The following is a 15,135-nucleotide window of genomic DNA, read 5'->3' as shown; positions in this document are numbered from 1 at the left end:
ACTGGCCACCAAAACTGGGGTAGTTTGAACGATGTTCTCTATCTTGGAATGTTTCTGTAAATGTTCCTTCTCCACATTTCTGACCTCACTCTTGATGCCCTACTATGTGTGCAATCAAGTTAAACTGAAACGTGCTCAGTGGGGCTTCTACATTGTAGGCCCTTGCTTTGTGAACCTGAGGCTGAGGATCAGCTCAGCACCAAGGATGGTCGTGGGCATCTCTGCTGATTGGGCATCCAGGAGGCACAGCAGGGGGCTGGTACCATTCATCCAGGATCTCAGCTCTCCCTCACAGAGAATCTAAGGCATGTTGCTATTTTCCGCATTTTAAACCTGGTGACCCTGAGACTTGGCCAGGGAGAGGAACCTGCCCATGTTTAGGTGGCAGATGACTGGCAGATCCCTCAGGGGAGGGGCTCAGAGCATCCCCCAAACGGTTCAACAACCTAAATGTTGGAAAGATCTCATGGACAGGCTTCCCTTTCCTGCCCAATTCAGGGAGTCTTGCACCACCCCCAGGACCCCAGCGAGAATCCTGCACTTGGGGGACCTTCCTACCATGTTCTTCTCAAGGTGCTTGTCTGCTGCCCAGGTCAGGGCAGCCTTCGCAGCTCATCTCAAGGGACGACCTGACCCCTTCTCCACTCATGGAATCCCCACTGGGATCTCAAAGTTTTCTCCACGCCCTTGCTCAGGGTCTCCAGAGTCTCTAGAATATTTCTGAACGTCTGTTTCTTTCCCCAGGTGTGGCCTTGTCAGTTGTAAGCCTGGGTGAGGGGAGCCTGGAAAGGGCCAGGCAGCCCACTCTCTCTGAAGCCCAGGAACGTCAGCCCATCTCTCCTGGACCTTGGAACACGGCCATGATGCTTGGAGACCTTTTCCCTGGAATCAGCAGTGATTAAGGAATTCTCCCCATCTTCTACTGAGTTATTTTGGAGAATGTAGCAAGGCACAGAGCAGATAGCTCCTCAGCGGCTACTCTGGACCTAAATAGGCGCCCAGGACTGCTGTGGGCTGACCTTGCGTGGCTTGCAGAAAAAGACGTGATCCTCTGGTTGTCCTAGAGGTGTCAGGCTGATGGGAATCCTGGGAGAGGTTCTGGGTCAGGGGCCATCCCTTTCCAGGCTCCCTGGGCCCAGCCTGAGAGCTGACAAGGCTGCACCTGGAATGCAGTCAGTTTTCTGTCCTAGTCAGGTCACTTTTTGTCATGCCAGGGGCTGCCCCTTTTTTTCCTCCAATAAAATCTGAGGACAGGGTCACCCTCAGAGCAGACAGTTGATGCTGAGGGAGGTGCTTGTAGCACCCTGGGCATGGGGGGAGTTCCTGACACTGGCTGCAGGCTGGACAGAGCCAGAGGAACTCAGGGCAAGAACACAGCCCAGCAGGGAGTGGCCCAGAGGAGCTGATGGGGAGTGGAATAAGGGAGGAGGAGGGAGATGGCAGCAGGTAGGGGGCCAGCTTCTCTGGCTGTCACAGAGCTGTGTCCCTGAAAGGTAGGGACTAGTGTCTGAGACCCTGGGGGCACTGGGGCCTGAATGTGACACTGTGATTTCCCAAGGCCGTCTGTGTGGCCTGGTCTGCATGAGGTTCCAGTGGCTGGCCCACTTTTCCCCAGGGGCACAGAGTCAGGCCAGTGGGGAGTTCTAGGGGGTAAGCGCAGGTGGCGAGCGTCCATCCTGAATGCAAAGACAAGGGACAGGTCAGAGGGAAGCGGCCTTGGCCTGAGGCCAGGGAAAGGGATGCTCTTTGAAAATTATGCATTTCTGTCTCCTCACACATCACAGCCTGCTGGAACAGGGAGGATTGCGCTTTTCAGGAGGGAATGAGGGAGAACGGAGTCTGGCCCAGAGTCCCTGTCATCCAAGTGACCCCAAATCTCCTCCTGCAAGCCAGGGGAGTGTCTTAGAGCATGGAAGTCAAACCAGGGCCCATCAGGCTGCCCGCACCTTCCTGTGGATGGAGAAGGTGAGCACTGATTCTGTTTTGGAAAAATCCTGCCATGTCCAGCGCTGAGGGGCATCACGAGGCCCTGGCTGGAGGGGAGGCTCTGGGTCAAGCTTTCAGAGAACAGTCTGGCACATGGGACCCCCCAACACGCAGTGCCTCCCTCTCCCTCCTCTCCCCTTAATTCATTCGAAAACCTTCACTGAGTGCCTGGGATATGCCATCTACTGTCCTGGGTGCTACTGAGGAAGACAAACAGAGAGCAAAGAATCTGGAAGATGAACCTGATGGAGTACACCTGGCTCGCCGCTGCAGCGCAGGTCAGAAAAAATGCATGTGCAAGATGAAATGTGCAGAGTGATCTTAACAATCCACGGGACAATGACAGTTGTCCCATGTCCTTTAACCACTTTTTGTTGGGATATTAAGAACTCTCTCTGCTGAATAGAAACATACAGGTAAATGGAAAACAATAGTAAAACTCATGTTTATTAAGTGCAATGCCATTCAAAACACTGAGAATCCAAGGGCTTTATTTCTTTGAAATAATTTCCCAAGGCAGTTTGAACAGTGATCTTCCTCCTGGGCACAGCACCACAGAGGCAGCTGGTGTCTTCTCCGCCTTGGAGAATTGTCCTACTTTCTTTAAGTTGAGATGAGTCAGGGAGTCTGGAGGAGTTTCTTCATCTTGGGCTGGGGGCACATGAGGAGTTGGTGGGGTGTCTGTGGCCACACCTCTGGCTTCTGGGATCAGGTGGAGACTGTGGGGCCTGGACACTCCCTCTGGTCTCTGCTTCAGATGATCCCTCTTCCTTCTTCAGGTGTGGGGTTTGGAAGAAGGTTTGGGATCCTCACCCATCCCTGTTGGCTCTTCTAGGGAAGATGCATCTGTGGGGCCTCTGCAGGAAGGGATCCCAGAACCCACACAGGTCCATGCAGATCAACGCTTCTTCCAGCAGACTGCAGGAACCCTGAGCCTCCTCACAGCTCCCAGAGCCTGGGGTTGGGGACCCACATGGAGGCAAATGCATGGAGCTTTGGCAAAGGCAGGGCCAGGGGAAGGAAAGGATGCAGGGGTCTCTGGACGTTCCAGGGCCAAAGGGACTTGAGAGTAGGGGAGAGATCATGGAGAGAAAGGTCCAGGGCTCCTTCCATGCCCTGAGGCCCCAGTAGTTTTCCTGTCTTTTAACTCTTCCCCCCCTACTTGCATTGGGAGTCTTGGCTGGCTCAGCAGGAGCCCTATGGGGTGTGGGAAGAATGCAGGGCCCTCAGGGCATCAAGTTTAACTTTTCACATCAACATCAAATGAGGGATTTTACCAAGTGCCCTCCTGTTCACAGATCCCACATCTTCCTGCTGAGCTTTTGGGAGATTTGTCCTGCCAGGGATATGGGACATTTTATTTTCTCTGCTACTGGGCCAGCTCCATCCTGGAGAGCTGTAATTTTCTAGGCGGTCATACGCGTATGCACACATACATACCATGAGGTCATTGCGGCAGTGCCCACTGGGCCTGGGGTTCTCTCTTCCACTCATCTGGGACCTGGGGTCATCGGCCTCCTTCTGTCTCATTCACCCAGCATTTGTCCTTGAGTGATGACAGACTCAGAGCCCAGCAAGATAGACACAACCTCTAACTTATGGGCTTAGGGAGAACACAGAGAAATGAGAAGGCCGGTGTTTAAAGGGGCAGGTTGTGAAATGGCTCAGGGAGATGAAGCTGGAGAGGTGCAGCCAGGGGCGGGGCTGGCTCAGGGGTCATTGGCAATTTGGGATTAGGGTTGTGAGGCCACTTGAGGCCTATTTTCCGCATCCCCGTGGTGGCTGTGAGGACGGTGTTCCCTGGGGGATATAAACAGGGGGGCAGGGACACACATCAGAAGACCCTTGTGCTGTTTAGGCAGGAGATGCTGGTGTCCACTTGAGTGGCCGTGGTCAGTGCGGGGACCTCCTGGAGGCATAGTCAGCACGACTTGCTCTTACTTCTTCCTGGAGTGGATGTGGGGCTTGTGTCCTGGCAGAGGGAGTGGCCGGCACAGGAGAGGGCTCTGTCTTAGGTCTGGGTCCTCCCCGGTGGCCTCAGCTGTTTTCCTGATTATGCCTGTTATCTTTGAATGTCAACAAACACAGCCACCATTTATGGAGGATTTATTCTGTCCCCTGCTTTGGGCTCAGCATATTTATCTGAAGGTTGAGATTATTTTTGTACCCATTTAATAAAGAGAAAGATTCAGAGAGAGAGAGAGAAAGAGAATTTTTCAAGGCCACCTAGCCTGTAAGTGGTGGTACTGGAATTATGGAATGTCTATCTGTGAACACCTCTCACAGTTCCATGATACTGTCCCGGTCTCTGGCAATGTGCTGCTCATTTCAATTCTTTGTAATAAAATTCCAGTCAGAGGCTTGTGCGAGAGCTGGGGTCCAGAGCATCAGGTCTAATGTTTACTGTATTTATTTTCACTGCAGAATCTGTTATTCCAAAAAAAGTTTTACAAATCAAATAGAAATACATGAGCTGCCAGCATTACAGTGATACCAAAGCCAGACAAAGACACAAAAACAACAAAAAGGAAAACTACAGGCCAGTATCCCTGATCAACACACAAGCAAACATCCTCTAAAAATACGAGCTATCCGAAATCAGTAACACATTGAAAAGATCACTTTTAGGCTGGGCGCACTGGCTTATGCCTGTAATCCCAGCACTCTTGGGAGGCCGAGGCGGGTGGATCACGAAGTCAAGAGATCGAGACCATCCTGGTCTACATGGTGAAACCCCGTCTCTTCTAAAAATACAAAAAAATTAGCTGGGCATGGTGGCACATGCCTGTAATCCCAGCTACTCAGGAGGCTGAGGCAGGAGAATTGCCTGAACCCAGGAGGCAGAGGTTGCGGTGAGCCGAGATCGCGCCATTGCACTCCAGCCTGGGTAGCAAGAGCGAAACTCCGCCTCAAAAAAAAAAAAAGATCACTTTCGCCGGTCAAATAAGAGTCATCTCAGTGGTGCAAGGATGGTTCAACATACAAAAATAAATAAATGTGATTCATCGTGTTAGCAGAACCAAGAACCATATGATCATTTTAATGGATGCTGAAAAATTATTCAATAAAATTCAGCATCTCTTTATGATAAAAACTCTCCACAAAGTGGGGAAAGAGGAACACACCTCAAAATAATAAAGGACATTTTTGAGAAACCCACAGCCAACATCATATTGAATGGGGAAAGATGGAAAGCCTTTCAGCAAGATGGCTGAATGGGAACAGCTCCAGTCTGCAGTTCCCAGGGAGAGTGATCCAGAAAGCGAGTGATCTCTCTGCATTTCCAACTGAGGTACCAGGTTCATCACACTGGGACTAGTGAGACAGTGGGTACAGCCCAAGGAGGGCAGCCGAAGCAGGGTGAGGTCTTGCCTTACCTGGGAAGCACATGGGGCCAGAGAACTCCCTCTCCTAGCCAAGGGAAGCCATTAGTGATGTTTCCCCACACTCTGGCACTGTCTCAGATACTGCGCTTTTCCCACAGTTTCCTCAACCCACAGAACAGGAGATTCCCTCCGGTGTCTGCAACACCAGCACCCCGGGTTTCCAGCACAAAATTGGGTGGCCGTTTTAGCCGCAGCAGTTTTTTGTTTGTTTGTTTGTTTGTTTTTTATCAAAGACCATCCTTTATTGTAGTATTAGTGCATGGTAACTCCATGAAAACATTTCAGGAGCAATTTACAATTTCCAGCTTAAAGGACTGGCCCCCCCCCCAACATAGCCTATTTATGAAAGTCCATTCATTAAAGAAAGGGAAAGAACCTCCTGTTGGGCAGGATGGCAAAGGACAAAGCTAGAACTTGGCCTGTGCCTTTGGAGGCTGAGGAAGGAGGACAGTTTTTTTTTGCTCATACCCCACTGGTGCCTGGAATGCCAGTGAGACAGAACCACTCCTTCCCCTGAAAAGGGGGCCTGAAGCCAGGAAGCCAAGTGACCTGGCTCAGCAGGTCCCACCACCATGAAGACCAGCAAGCTAAGATCCACTGGCTTGAAATTCTTTCAGCCAGCACAGCAGTCTGAGCTCAACCTGGGACATGTGAGCTCAGTGGGGAGAGGGTCATCCGCCATTGCTGAGGCTCTGGTAGGCAGTTTTAATCTCGCCTGTGTAAACAAAGTCATTGGGAAGTTTACCCAACAGCTGGGTGTAGCCCACAGCAGCTCAGCAAGCCCTCTGCAGGCAGGCTGTCACTAGACTCCCTTCTCGCTGGGCAGGGCATCTCTGAAAAAAAGGCAGTAGCCCATCATGGACTTATAAATGCCCCCACCTTCCTGGGACAGAGCACCTGGGAAAAGGGTGGTTGTGGGTTCCACATCAGCAGACTTAAACCTTCCTGCCTGGCAGCTCTGAAGGGAGCAGTGGAGCTCCCAGCATAGCGCTTGAGCTCTGATGAGGGACAGACTGCCTCCTCAAGTGTCTCCTTGACCCCCATGTATCCTGACTGGGAGACACCTCATACAGAAGAGCTCTGACTGACAGCTGGTGGGTACCCTTCTGGGACGACTCTACCAGAGAAAGGAACAGGCAGCAATCTTGGCTGTTCTGCAGCCCCTGCAGGTGATCCCCAGGCAAGTAGGGTCTGGAATGGACCTCCATCAAACTCCAGCAGACCTGCAGCAGAGGGGCCTGACTGTTAAGGAAAACTAAAAAACAGAAAGAAATAGCTTCAACATCAACAGAAAGGACGTCCACTCAGAGACCCAACCCAAAAGTCATCAACTTCAAAGACCAAAGGTAGATAAATCGATGAAGATGGGAAGAATCCAGCGCAAAAAGGCTGAAATTGCCAAAAACCAGAATGCCTCTTCTCCTCCAAGGGATCACAACTCCTCAACAGCAAAGGAACAAAACAGGATGGAGAATGAGTTTGATAAATTGACAGAAGTAGGCTTCAGAAGGTGGGTAGTAACAAACTTCTCCAAGCTAAAGGAGCATGTTCTAACCCAATGCAAGGAAAACTAAGAACCTTGAAAAAAGGTTAGAAGAAATGCTAACTAGAATAACCAGCATAGAGAAAAACATAAACAACTTGACGGAGCTGAAAAACACAGCATGAGAACTTCATGAAGCATACACAACTTTCAATAGCTGAATCAATCAGGCAGAAGAAAGGATATCAGAGATTGAAGATCAACTCAATGAAATACAGTGAGAAGGCAAGATTAGAGAAAAAAGAGTGAAAAGAAATGAACAAAGCTTCCAAGAAATATGAGATTATGTGAAAAGACCAAATCTATGTTTGATCGGTGTACCTGAAAGTGACAGGGAGAATGACGCCAACTTGGAAAACACTCTTCAGAATATTATCCAGGAGAACTTTCCCAACATAACAAGGCAGGTCAACATTCAAATTCAGGAAACACAGAGAACACCACAAAGATATTTCTTGAGAAGGTAACTCCAAGGCACATAATTGTCAGATTTACCAGGGTTGAAATGAAGGAAAAATTGCTGAGGGCAGCCAGAGAAAGGTCGGGTTACCCACAAAGGGAAGCCCATCAGACTCACAGCAGATCTCTCTGCAGAAATTCTACAAGCCAGAAGACAGTGGGGTCCAATATTCAACATCCTTAAAGAAAATAATTTTCAATCCAGAATTTAATATCCAGCCAAACTGAGCTTCATAAGAGAAGGAGAAATAAAATCCTTTATGGATAAGCAACTGCTGAGAGATTTCATCACCCCCAGGCCTGCCTTACAAGAGCTCCTGAAAGAAGCACTAACCAAGGAAAGGAACAAGAATTAACAGCCACTGCAAAAACATACCAAATTGTAAAGACCATCGATACTATAAAGAAATTGCCTCAACTAACGAGCAAAACAACCAGCTAGCATCAAAATGTTAGGATCAAATTCACACATAGCAATATTAACCTTAAATTTAAATGGTCTAAATGTCCCAATTAAAAGACACAGACTGGTGAACTGGATAAAGAGTCAAGACCCATTGGTGTGCTGCATTCAGGAGACCCATCTCATGTGCAAAGACACACATAGGCACAAAATAAATGGAAGAATATTTACCCAGCAAATGGAGAGCACAAAAGAGCAGAGGTTGCAGTCTTAGTCTCTGATAAAACAGACTTTATTTTATTTATTTATTTTTTTTGAGACCAAGTTTCGCTCTTGTTACCCATGCTGGAGTGCAATGGCGCGATCTCGGCTCACTGCAACCTCCACCCCCTGGGTTCAGGCAATTCTCCTGCCTCAGCCTCCTGAGTAGCTGGAATTACAGGCATGTGCCACCATGCCCAGCTAATTTTTTGTATTTTTAGTAGAGACTGGGTTTCACCATGTTGACCAGGATGGTCTCGATCTCTTGACCTCATGATCTGCCCGCCTCGGCCTCCCAAAGTGCTGGGATTACAGGCGTGAGCCACCACGCCTGGCTAAAACAGACTTTAAACCAACAAAGATCAGTAGAAACAAAGAAGGGCATTACATAATGGTAAAGGGATCAATGCACAAGAAGAACTAACGATCCTAAATATATACACACCCAATACAGGAGCACCCAGATACATAAAGCAAGTTCTTAATGACCTACAAAGAGACTTAGACTCTCACACAATAATAGTGGGAGACTTTAACACCCCACTGTCAATATTAGACAGATCAATGAGACAGAAAATTAACTAGGATATCCAGGACTTGAACTCAGATCTGAACCAAGTGGACCTAATAGACATCTACAGAACTCTCCACCCCAAATCCACAGAATATACCTTCTTCTCAGCACCACATTGCACTTATTCTAAAATTGACCACATAAGTGGAAGTAAATCACTCTTCAGCAAATGCAAAAGAATGAAAATCATAACAAAAAGTCTCTCAGACCACAGTGCAATTGAATTAGAGCTCAGGATTAAGAAACTCACTCCAAACTGCACATCTACATGGAAACTGAACAATCTGCTCCTGAATGACTACTGGATAAACAATAAAATGAAGGCAGAAATAAAAATGTTATTTGAAACCACTGAGAACAAAGACACTACATACCAGAATCTCTGGCACACATTTAAAGCTGTGGCTCTAGAGAGAAATAAATGTCCACAAGAAAAGCAAGGAAAGATCCAAAATTGACTCCCTAACATCAGGATTAAAAGAATTAGAGGAGCAAGATCAAACAAATTCAAAAGCTAGCAGAAGACAAGAAATAACTAAGATCAGAGCAGAACTAAAGGAGATAAAGACACAAAAGACCCTTCAAAAACTCAATAAATCCAGGAGTTGGTTTTTTTGAAAAGATCAACAAAATAGAGAGACCACTAGCCAGATTAGTAAAAAAGAAAAGAGAGAAGAATCGAATAGATGCAATAAAAAATGATAAAGGGGATATCAGCACCAATCCCACAGAAATGCAAACTACCATCAGAGATTACTATAAACACCTCTATACAAATAAACCAGTAAATCTAGAAGAAATGGATAAATTCCTAGACACTTACACCCCCTTAAGACTAAAACAGGAAGAAATTGAATCCCTGAATAGACCAATAACAAGGTCTGAAATTGAGGCAGCAATTAATAGCCTACCAACCAAAAAAATTCCAGGACCAGACGGGTTCACAGCCGAATTCGACCAGAGGTACAAAGAGGAACTGGTACCATTCCTTCTGAAACTATTCCAAACAATACAAAAGGAGGGAATCCTCCCTAACTCATTATATGAGACCAACATCATCCTGATACCAAAACCTGGCAGAGACACAACTAAAAAAGACAATATCAGGCCAATATCCATGATGAACATTGATGCAAAAATCCTCCATAAAATACTGGCAACGTGAATCCAACAACACATCACAAAGTTTATGCATCACTACCAAGTCTGCTTCATCCCCGGGATGCAAGGCTGGTTCAACATATGCAAGTCTATAAACATAATCCATTACATAAACAGAACCAAAAACAAAAACTGAATTATTATCTCAGTAGATGCAGAGAAGGCCTTCGACAAAATTCAACAACACTTTATGCTAAAAACTCTCAATAAATTGGGTATTGATAGGACGTATCTCAAAATAATAAGAGCTATTTATGACAGACCCACAGCCAATATCATACTAAATGGGCAAAAACTGGAAGCATTCCCTTTGAAAACTGGCACACTATACTCCAAGAATGTTATAAAAAAAAAAGAAAAAGAAAATTGGCACAAGACAAGGATGCCCTCTCTCACCACTCCTATTCAACATAGTATTTATTGGAAGTTCTGGCAAGGCAATCAGGCAAGAAAAAGAAATAAAGGGTATTCGATTAGGAAAAGAGGAAGTCAAATTGTCTCTATTTGCAGAGGACATGATTGTATATTTAGAATACCCCATTGTCTCAGCACAAAATCTCCTTAAACTGATAAGCAACTTCAGCAAAGTCTCAGGATACAAAATCAAATGTGCAAAAATCACAAGCATTCCTATACACCAATAACAGACAAACAGAGAGCCAAATCATGTGTAAACTCCCATTCACAATTGCTATAAAGAGAATAAAATACCCAGGAATACAACTAACAAGGGATGTGAAGGACCTCTTTTTTTTTCTTTTCTTGGCGTTTTGGCTAATTTTATTTTATTTTTATTTATTTATTTTCTCAGCCTTTTGGCTAAGTGAAGGACCTCTTCAAGGAGCACTACAAACCACTGCTCAAGTAAATAAGAGAGGACACAAACAGATGGAAATACATTCCATGCTCATGGTTAGGAAGAATCAATATTGTGAAAATTGCCATACTGCCCAAAGTAATTTATAGATTCAGTACTATCCCCATCAAGCTACCATTGACTTTCTTCACAGAATTGGAGAAAACCACCTTAAACTTCATACTTCATGTGGGCCAAAAAAGAGCCTGCATAGCCAAGACAATCCTAAGCAAAAAAAACAAAACAAAATGCAAGCTGAGGCATCACACATCACACTATGACTTCAAACTATACTACAAGACTACGGTAATCAAAACAGCATGGTACTGCTACCAAAACAGAGATATAGACCAATGGAACAGAACAGAGGCCTCAGAAATAAGGCCACACATCTACAACCAACTGATCTTTGACAAACCTGACAAAAACAAGCAATGGGGAAAGGATTCCCTATTCAATAAATGGTATTGGGAAAACTGGCTAACCATATGCAGACAGCTGAAACTGGATCCCTTCCTTATACCTTATACAAAAATTAATTCCAGATGGATTAAAGATTTGTGTTGGTTTTTTTTTTTTTTTTGAGACAGAGTTTCATTCTGTTGCCAGGCGCCAGGCTGGAGTTCAGTGGTGCGATCTCTGCTCGCTGCAACCTCCGCCTCCTGGGTCAAGCAATTTTCCTGCCTCAGCCTCCCGAGTAGCTGGAGCTAGAGGTGTGTGCCACCAGGCCCAGCTAATTTTTGTATTTTTTTTTTTTTTAGTAGAGACGAAGTTTCACCACGTTGGCCAGGATGGTCTCAATCTCTTGACCTTGTGATCTGTCTGCCTTGGCCTCCTAAAGTGCTGAGAGGACAGGCATGAGCCACTGCACCTGGCTGGATTAAAGATTTAAACATAAGACCTAACAGCATCAAAACCCTAGAAGAAAATCTAGGCAATGCCATTCAGGACATAGGCATGGGCAAGGACTTCATGACTAAAACACCAAAAGCAATGGCAACAAAAGCCAAAATAGACAAATGGGATCTAACTAAACTTAAGAGCTTCTGCACAGCAAAGGAAACTATCATTAGAGTGAACTGGCAACCAACAGAATGGGAAAAGTATTTTGCAATCTACCCATCTGACAAAGAACTAATAAAGAATTTAAACAAATTTACAAGAAAGAAAACAACACCATCAAAAAGTGGGCAAGGGATATGAACAGACACTTTTCAAAAGAAGACATTTATGTGGCCAACAAACATATTAAAAAAAGCTCATCATCACTGGTCATTAGAGAAATGCAAATCAAAACTGCATTGAGATACCATCTCACGCCAGTTAGAATGGCAATCATTAAAAAATCAGGAGACAACAGATGCTGGAGAAGATATGGAGAAATAGAAACACTTTTACTGTTGGTGGGAGTGTAAATTAGTTCAACAGTTGTGGAAGACAGTGTGGTGATTCCTTAAGGATATAGAACCAGAAATACCATTTGACCCAGCAATCCCATTACTGGGTATTACCCAAAGGATTATAAATCATTCTATTATAAAGACACATGCACACATATGTTTACTGTGGCACTGGTCACAATAGCAAAGACTTGGAACCAACCCAAATGCCCATTAATGAAAGACTGGATAAAGAAAATGTGGGACATATATACCATGGAATACTATGGAGCCATAAAAAAGATGAGTTCATGTCCTTTGCAGAGACATGGATGAAGCTGGAAACCATCATTCTCAGCAAACTGACACAAGAACAGAAAACCAAACACCACATGTTCTCACTCATAAGTGGGTGTTGAACAACGAGAACAGATGGACACAGGGAGGGGAACCTCACACACCAGTGACTGTTGGGGGTTGGGGGGCTAGGGGAGGAATGGCAGGAAGTAGGGGGATAGGGGAGGAATAGCATTAGGAGAAATACCTAATGTAGTTGACGGGGTGATGGATGAAGCAAACCACCATGGCACCTGTATACCTATGTAACAAACTTGCATGATCTGCACATGTGCCCCAGAACTTAAAGTATAATAATGAAAAAAAGAAAGCCTTTCTTCTGAAATCTGGAACAAGACTGGGATGCCCACTTTCACCACTGTTTTTCAACATGATAGTGGAAGTCCTGGCCAGAGCAGTAAGGCAAGAGAAAGAAATAAAGGGTATCCAATTTGGAAAGGAAGAAGTCAAATTAACCTTGTACACGGATGACATGATCTTATATTTAGAAAATCCTAAAGACTTTAATGAAGTCTGTTTCAGCAAAATTGTAGGATTAAAAGTCAATGTTTATATATGCCAACAGCAAACAATCTTAAAGATTGTTAAAGAAATTAAGAAATCACTTCCACTTTTGATAGTTACAAAGAATACAAAATACCTAGGAATTCATTTAACCACAGATGTGAAAGATTAATACAAGGAAAAATATAAAACACTGGTGAAAGAAATTGAAGAGGATACAAGAAAAAAAATGGAAGGATAGTTTATGCTCATGGATCAGAAGAATTAATATTGTTAAAATGAAAATGCTACCCAAAGCAATTTACAAATTCAATGCAATCCCTATCAAAATACCAATGACATGCTTCACAGAAATAGCAAAACTAATTCTAAAATTTTTATATGGAACCTCAGCAGACCCTGAATAGCCAGAGTCATCCTGAGCAAAAAAAAGACACAGCTAGAAGCATCATACTACTTGACTTCAAAATATACTACAAACCTATGGTAACCCAATCAGCATGGTACTGGCATAAAAATAGACACATACACCAATGGAAAAGAATGGCAGATTGATATAAGTTCACACATTTATAGCCAACTCATTTTTGACAAAGGCAGTAAGCCCATATACAACTGGGAAATGACAGTCTCATTCATCAACGGTGCTGGAAAATCTGGATACCCATGTGCAAATAAAAGTCTATCCCTGTCTTTCACCATATTTAAAAATCAAGTCAAAGTGGTTTAGAGTCTTAAATATAAGCCCTGAAATTATGAAACCAGAAGTAAAACTCAAAAAAATGCTCCAGAACATTAGTTGGGGCAAAGAGAGTTTGTATAAGACTAAGACCTGAAATTATGAAACCAGGAGGAAAACTTGAAAAAAATGCTCCAGAACATTGGTTGGGGTAAAAGTATTTTGTGTAAGGCCTTAAAACACAGGAAACCAAAGCAAAAATAGACAAATGGGATTACGTCAAGCTAAAAAGCTTCTTTTGCACAGCAAGCGAAACAATCAGAGTGAAGAAATAACCCACGGAATGGAAGAACATTTTTACAAGCTGTCCATCTGACAAGGGATTAATAATTAGAATATCCAGGAATATCTGGATACCCATGTGCAGAATGAAAGTCCATCCCTTAAACAAGGAGCTTAAACAAGTCAATAGGAAAAAATCAAATGATTTAATGATTTTAATTGGATCATTAAAAAATTGATCCAATTTTTAAATGGGCAAAAGTTCTGAATAGACATTTCTCAAAAGATGGTGTACAACTGGCCAACAGATATATGAAAAAATGCTCAGTATCACTAATCATCAGAGAAAGGCAAATCGAAACCACAGTGACATATCATCTTATCCCAGTTAGAATGGCTTTTATCAAAATGACAAGAAATAACAGATGCTGGTGAGTACATAGAGAAAGGAGAGCTCTCGTACACTGTTGATGGGAATGTAAATTAATGAGTGCAGCCTCTACGGAAACTACATGGAGGTTCTCCAAAAAACTAAAACTACCATATGATCCAGCAATCCCACTACTGGGAACATATTCAAAAGAAAGAAAATCAGTATCTCAAAGAGATGTCTGCACTACCATGTTTATTGCAATACTATTTATAATACCCAAAACATGAAATCAACTTATGTGTCCATGAATGGATTAATGGATAAAGAAAATGTGGTATATATAGATATACAATGAAATATTCAGCCATTAAAATTTTGTCATTTTTCAGCAATATGGATGGAAGTGGAGGTCATTATGTTCAAATAATCATTATGTAAAATAACATCATTATGTAAAATAATCCAAGCACAGAAAGACAACGCACGTTCTCACTTAGTCGTGGGAGCTTAAAAAGTGGATATTATAAAGATGGAGAATAAAGTGGTGGCTACCAGAGGCGGGAAACAGCTGGGTGCTGGGGGTGGGTGAATAGAGGTTGGTTGATGGGTACAAATATACACTTAGAAGAAATAAGAACTGGTGTGTGATAGATCAGTAGGGATACTATATTTAATATAAAGTGTACATTTCAAAATAGCTAGGAGAATCATTAGGATGTTCCTAGTGTAAAGAAAAATATTTAAGGTGTTGGACATCCCAATTACTCTGATTTGATTATATAAATGTATCAAATTGTCACATGCATCTCAAAAGTATGTACAGCTATTAAGTATCAGTAAAAATAAATTAATTAAAAACAAGATTTAGACTAGCTCAGCCTAGTGGTGTGGTTGCTAAAGTTCAGTACCCGGGCCAGCAGCACCAGCTTCCC

Source organism: Callithrix jacchus, chromosome 7 (assembly GCF_049354715.1).
Source record: "Callithrix jacchus isolate 240 chromosome 7, calJac240_pri, whole genome shotgun sequence".
Lineage (NCBI taxonomy): Eukaryota > Metazoa > Chordata > Mammalia > Primates > Cebidae > Callithrix > Callithrix jacchus.
The sequence above is the reverse complement of the archived record's forward strand: the minus strand, read 5'-3'. Positions refer to the sequence as shown.